Source organism: Adiantum capillus-veneris, chromosome 26 (assembly GCF_014529385.1).
Source record: "Adiantum capillus-veneris isolate H3 chromosome 26, ASM1452938v2, whole genome shotgun sequence".
Taxonomy (NCBI): Eukaryota; Viridiplantae; Streptophyta; class Polypodiopsida; order Polypodiales; family Pteridaceae; genus Adiantum; species Adiantum capillus-veneris.
This window is the reverse complement of record NC_140956.1, coordinates 81,999,055-82,006,420: the sequence shown is the minus strand read 5'-3', so window position 1 is coordinate 82,006,420 and position 7,366 is coordinate 81,999,055. Positions and strand designations below refer to the sequence as shown.

The window sequence follows — 7,366 nt, the reverse complement described above, 5'->3', positions numbered from 1 at the left end:
CATAGGTGATGAGGCGCTAGTCATGCTAGCCGAGCGAACCTTGGAAGTAAGAGATGGGCATGAAAATTAGGCCGTTTCTTCGAGAGAAGGTTCTTAGAGTACTTAGGAGCCCTAGTTCTGAAGCTCTGATACCATGTGAACTTGAGTGATATATGGAAGATAGAGTGAGAGAGAAGAGAAGGAGAGAGTAGACAGAGAGATGGGAGGTAGAGAAGAGAGAGAGGTGTGAGAGAGAAGAGAAGGGGGAGCTGACACCAAGTAGAGGGGGAAATTCGAATTCGAATTGCATACAACAACTACTGTGGAACAATACAAGGGGGAGTTCCTTTTATAGGCTTGGATAAGCAATATAGCTGTTGTAGGAATAAGGTATTTGTGGTGAGGTTTGAACTCCAGCTTAGCTGTAAAGTGCAATGCACTTTCCACAGGCTAGTCGTCCAACAACATCATTGATAGATTGTTGTCCTGCCGCATTCATTTCCGAAAGCCTGCTCCAATCATCAGAAGAGGAATGCTGGAATCTTAACTTTGGTGCGCTATGTCTGCCATTGGCGCATCGAAAAATGATAAGGTGATTAGTAAACTTTTTTCCAAAACCATCTGAAATACTACTTGTTACTCTTCTCAAATCTGTTGCCTTGTGCTGGGAAAATCCAGGTGGAGGAACGGCTGACGCTCTAACAGATGAAAATCCTGGAGGGGCCATCATTGGGCTCTTTGAGCTTGGAAGATGAGATGATGCTGTGCCACCTGAATTACAAGCAAAAATACAAATAAAAATCCATACGACAAGCACAGAGATGTTGAGCAAAGAAGCTGGTTAAGTTTCATACCGTACAACTCCGCTGAAGCAGGAAGCCTGCTTGGAAACTGTTCACTAGGTGAGACTTCAGTTGCCTGGTGAATAAGTTTGTTTGAACAAAGAGTTTGCTCATTGACTTCATCCTGCCTAGCAAAATGAAATCTCGATTGTTTGCTCCCAGAAGATGGCTTCCACGAGGTTGTGGACCACTTTCTTTCCATTAAATAAGAGTTGCGCCAAGTCCTGGGGACTTCCATCAGTTGAAAACATGTCAAACCCTGTTGAAAACATGGGCCATTGACAGGCTCCTTCAAATTTTCAAATTCAACTCCTTTGTCCTTCCAAGCACTTCTCTGAGTGAATAAAGAATCCTGTGCTTGTACCATCACCTGCTCGTCACTATTTTCACAGTTTGTACCGAATTTGACCAAGGATCTCTAGATGGTATACTACATGGTATGTCTTCATGAGCTTCAGTTGGATGATTTGAGTGAGTTGCAGTGGCCTGATCGGACCTTGAAAGAATTGTGAGACCAGTCATGTTCGAAGGTGGTGAAGCAGTCATATCGATTGTCCTTTGATAACCAAATGCACGTTGTCAGGTATAAATACTTCCTGTCCTAAAGCACTTTCTGGCTTTCGCAGTAATACCTCAAAACGAGCATGCAGTCCTGAATCCGTACTGCAGTCAAACTGTGACAACTGAAAGCCACTACGCGACTTACTGCCAGGTTCTTTAAGGATTCCTGAGTCTTCCTGGTCTATGCAAGTACTTGCAATAGACATGGATGCTAACTTCAAGCAAGCATCTTGTGGTGGTGCCAATCTTGTCAAACCCGCGCTTATATTTACAACCCCACTGCTTTCCTCTACATCAGCCAACTTGTGAGAGGAAACAGAATCTAATATCTTTGTCTCCCTTGAAGCCCCATACATATGATCCTTGGCTTCTGCACCACTCACATTTTTCCTATGAGATATTAACCCGTCAAACACCTGTCTGGAAATATCCTTACTGGAGCTGTGCCATCTGCATCAGAAGTAAAAGCCTCCATCTGTAGCGTCTCAGAGGTTTCTGCTGCAGAGTGATTTCTTTCAACAAGTCTAGATGCACCTGCGAAAGAAGTCTGGGCTGCATCCACATTGCTCGCTTTTGGATGCTTGACTCCATCATAGTTATTTATAGATTGTCCGCTAATACAGCTTCCAGAGACTGTTGCTAAATTTATTAAGCCTGCACCTGTTTTGGGTTTGCTGCCAGAAGGACCCACAACACTCCTACTGGAAGCTGGTCGAGAAGAAGCACCTGCAAATTCAAAAGAAAACACACAACTGACCTTTACCAACCAGCAGGCAATCAGACATTTGATCTTACAAACTTGATCCTCTCATATATTCTCATTGAAGGAAATATAGAACAATTTATATTGTGTGAGAGGTTAAAAGACATACAGGAGGCAAACTGCTAGACTTGGGAAGAATCGCTACCAATGGGACTGCCTTGGGTGCACACCCCACTAAAGTTGGTGCATTTTGTGAGACATTCTGTGAAATACTCTGGAAAGAAAAAATAGTCAGGTTTCGTTTGAACCAACAAAAACAGACGAGTCCTCAATATTCATGCACTCGGCCCTTACAGAAGAAGACAAAGAAGGAGCGTCCACAGGAGGCGGCAATCCAACTCCAGATCTTCGTTGAGGGGGATGGGTAAGATCATGAAAATGCTGATTCTTGCTGCACACAAAATAACATGATAGGTACATGATATGTATAAGCAGATAATTCTGATAACCGATTAGATTCTTACTTGCATTTATCGATTTCTTTAGAGGCTAAAAACGAATTCAGTGCTCACATGCCCCATAAACAGACCAAAGTAAACATCAAAACCGGTAATTCTTATAACCCAAACCCCACACATGCACACAGACATATTTGATAAGACTTCAATTTTTTTACCAACATCTAGTCCTTCACAACCTCGACCAGCCATAAACAAATCTCCTGCTTGGCATGTCAAACAGCGTAGAGAATGAAAGGGAGCGGAAGAGAGAGGAGGGAGAAAGAGAAAGAAGGGAATATTGCCTAAATACGAGCCAAGGGCTCATTCTCTGGCACGCTTTTGGGTGAAGGTGCAGACCGCGAGTACCGTCATTGTACTGAGTTCAAGCAATATAAAGAAATACCGAAAGGGGCACCAAGGTTTTCAGGGTGGAACTTTGCCACTCCCCATCTCGTGTGTCGTGCATCTCTTTCAGTTCAGTAGTTATTTGAAGTGCTTAAAGTTTTTCGGTCTATTCTTTTCTGTTGGCACGTGCTGCACGTCCCTGTGGACAGTAGCAGTCTACCCTGGCTACTTAGTCTTCTTTTGCAAAGGCAGAAAAGATAGCGAAGCACGTACGTTTTGAGGGTGTGTCCAGTTCATCCTCATCCTCTTTGCAGAGTTTGGTTAGATCTTCCTCCTCTGATTCCAGACATCAATGATAAGGACCGAAAGAGCAGAAAACGAAGAAAGACTAAGAGACACGGCAAGAACAAGAAGAAGGCAAAGAAGAACCTGTCACAAAGTGGTGACGTGGCAGACTTCCAGACACACACACTGCGGCAAAACTACCACATGGCAACAGTACGGACCCCCACAAAATGCGTTGGCAGGCTGACGTGGAAAACCATACGGAATCTCGCTTTTTACGGTGCAGATGACGTGGCAGCCTGTACGGATTTTTGTAAACTGCCCTGGCTGATTTTTTTAAAATGGCAGCTTTTGATTAGAGGGACATACTGGTTCCTTCTCACTTTTATTACAAAGAATCTTCTCACATGCCTCATCTGATAGATCTTTCCCAATTTGCTCACCGCCTCTTCTGGCAGTAGCGCACAAGCAACACAAAAAGCTCCTCTCAGATTCAAACTCGGGTGCACTAGAGTCAAGAATTATGCGCTAACCAACTCATCTTGCTAATTTCACTATCTACGTAACATCCCTTTAAAATTAATAAAAATAACTCTTGCAGCCCCTCCCAACCCTGCGTCCACCTGCGAATGTCCTCACATGCCAACTGCCTTCCTCGACCTGCAGTGGCTAGCCCTCTGCATCTCTTTTGCCCTCTAGGTTCACGCGTCATGATCAGCAGAAAGAGGCGCAAGGCCAACTGGCGAAGGAGGGAAATAAAAATGAGAGCATCCTCATAACAAGGATTTTTCACTCCGCTGCTTAGCGCATCTCGTTTGATTTTGCTTTTACTTTCTTTTCCAAAATCGTAGGGACATACTTGCTTTTGAAGATTAAAAAGCTTTTAATTTAGAGATTTTGGGGCTCTGCTTTTACGGCATCCCTTGTACTTATAAATAAGTGGGTAGGGCTTCGCTTCTCAAAGCATCTGGAGAGTGAGCACCTACTTGCTCTCTTGTACTTTGAACGTAGATTAATACAAAAAGAAATACCGAAAGGGGCGCCAGTCTTTGGGGCCGATACCTCTGGGCACGGAACTACGCCGAGACGTGTCAATTTTATGAACTGTTTTGAAGAGAATCTCTATTGTGTCGCGTGGAATCATGACTTTGGGTGTCCAAGTTTGTTACAGTGGTATCAGAGCACGATCGATTTCTCTTCTACCGGGAAATCCGATCCTTTCCTCGTGGCACTTATGGATCCCAACAAGAAACAGTCGACTTCTTCTGCATCTGCAAATGCGAGAGGAGATCACAAACAAGATTATCATGAGCAAACAGAGAAAGAGTACAACCCACCTCGGCCTACTCAGTTCGAGATTGTAGAGATGGAACGTCGACAGTTGGTTGACGAGGCAACAAAGCAGAGGATTAAAATTCAGAAGGATCCAAAGAAAATCAAGAAGATAATTTCTTCTAGGAATATTTTTTCATTAACAGAGATAGATCTGAGTGTTGTGATAATGGACAAGTAGAAGGCCGAGATACAAAGGAGATAGTATTTAGAGAAATTTACTAAAATGAATTTTGGAGAGAGACCACTTCAGTTTGGCTAGATGGCAGGCCACCAGAACAGCTAGTACCACACTCGTACGAGACAAGTTCAATTTCAGACCTGTGGGGGAGGAAATTAGGGATGAAGGGAGCAGTATTATTAGGGAAAAATAAATTCAGAATGACCTATTGGATTTAGGCAATCCTTTGAACAACTATGCTGCTGGTATTCAAAATGAGAAAGAGGATGAGTTGATGGCTAAAAGAAAGGGAGACGGCCCAAACTGGTTTTTGCTTCTAGATGATCAAGAGGTAGAAGAGTGGAATTTGAGTTTAGAAGAAAACCCTAGAATGATCAAAATTAACAAGCATCTGAAAGCAGAGATCAAAGAGAACGCAAAGGAACTATTTTATAAATTTAAGGATGTCTTTGCTTGGAAACATACGAATCTAAAGTTGTAGATCCAGAAGTATGTCAGCATAGGATACCACTGAAACCTGATGCCAGACTAGTTAGAGTACAAAGGTACAAAATGAATTCTAATTATGCCAAGAAGGTCAAAGAGGAGATAGAAAATCTTCTAAAGGCGGGATTCATAACAAAGGTAGCAAACAATGACTGGTTATTGCCTATAGTGGTAGTCCCAAAGACGAATGCGAAGTTGAGGGTGTGTGTGGATTCCAAGAAGCTCAATGCCCAAATCATAAAGGATCCTTTTCCATGACCCTTCATAGACATAATGCTAGACGAGATGGCAGGCCACAAGATGTAAGTTTCATGGATGGATATAGTGGCTACAATCAACTGAAGCTTGCACCTAAGGACAGGGCAAAGATTGCCTTCATCACTGAATGGGGAGCATTTATGTATCTGGTGATGTCGTTTGGATTGTATAATGATCAATCCACTTTTCAAAGATGCATGATGGAAATATTCTGTAATTCCTTCGTAAGTTTTTGGCCATATTTGTGGATGACTTTACTAGTTTCTCCATTGAAGAGATGCATTTATTATTCTTGGAAATGGTACTCGAAAGGTGCCCTTCAAGTCATTATTCATGGTGTGAAAAGGTCAGCTTTTGGAACACATTATGTCTAGAAATGGAATTGAAATGGCCAGTGATAAAGTAAAGGGTGTTCAGCAAGCTAGAGCTGCAACAACTGTGTTTAAGTTGAGCTCCTTTCTCGGATATATCAATTTTTACAAGAGGTTTATTCATTTGTTTACAGCCAAAGCATTACCTCTGTAGGAATTGATCAAGAGGGGGAATAAATTTATCTCGACTGAAGAATGTGAACAAAGTTTCTAGTGTTTGAAGGATGCAAATAGCAAAAAGCTAGTTCTTTACCAACCAAACTGGGAGGTAATTTTTCATGTGCATATTGATGCATCTGGAATGGCGATGGGGGCTATAATGGCCAAGCCTTATGGCAGGATAGACTGCCTAGTCTACTGCGCCACTTGTAGGTTTAGCACAGCTAAACATGGCTATTCTGCCACTAAAAGAGAGGCACTGGGAATGGTATTTTGTGACACAAAATTTACACACTATTTACTAGGGAAAATGTTTCACTTCTATGTGGATCACCAGGCTTTGTTGTTCTTAATGAATAAGGTCATCATTCAAAGAAGACTAATTAGTTAAATGACGTTTTTGATGGAGTTTGAATTTAAGATCTTCCATGTGACACAACTTTATTTCAAAGTGTTTTAATAATAAATTTTGGTTTTGCATTGTTTTTGTCAAATTTGTTGTTTTGCACAAACATTTTTAGTAAATCTGAGCAGGATATGTTTTTTTTGTATCTCACGGTCACCGAAGAGCGCAACGAGATGAACAAAATGCCATGAGACGGGCTCAGATAGTTTTGGATTTGTTTCAAAGATATGAACTGTTGAAAACAGTTGTACGACTCTTTTAAAAAAAGGGTTAACACTAGAGAACACTTTTATGTCCTTCGACACTTTTGTGTCCTGTTAAGTGACCATTTTGCTTGAATTATTTGAAGAGTATGAAAATGAATTTCAATGTGCTATATATCCACAAAGTTACCTTATGAGCTGAAAAAAACATAGCCTTTTTTTTGAGTATCGATCTCACCATTAACCTTACTCTTGCACAACATTTTTGACCCTAAACTGTGTGCAAAAACAGGTCCTGTTTTTGGCTTTTTTTCAATTTCTGGCAACTATACCACTCTAAACTTCATGTTTGTGAGGTTTAGATGGCTAGAGGTTATGCCTTCATAGTTCTCAACATGTTTTGATGCTTGTAGGGAGAGCTAAGTGTTAAAATTGAAAGTTATGACCAATTTACAAGAATTGCATAATCCTGTTTTTTGGCCAAAATTAGCACTTTTATGATTTTTTTGGTGGCTTTCTTGATATCCAAATTCAATTTTGATTGTGTAAGTGTAATGTATAACATAAAGCTAATCTTCCTTGAGTTTTGGGGGACCTAATATGCTATATAGCATAGTATATGATGATGGTTGAGTTTTTTGATTGCTGAAGAATATGATACATTTTAGAGTAGCAAGTATAACTTTCTCAATATTGCTAGTTTCTTAGGCCAATTGTGTGTATTTTGTAGGTAGTGACCATATCTAATCATAGAC

The 7,366-nt window shown here is 41.2% G+C and overlaps 1 pseudogene; it reads right to left on the bottom strand.

Annotated features, from left to right (window-relative positions):
* Positions 1-397: 397 nt before the first annotated feature.
* On the bottom strand, positions 398-3,927 carry LOC147423735 (uncharacterized; annotated as a pseudogene).
* Between the last annotated feature and the right edge of the window lie 3,439 nt (positions 3,928-7,366).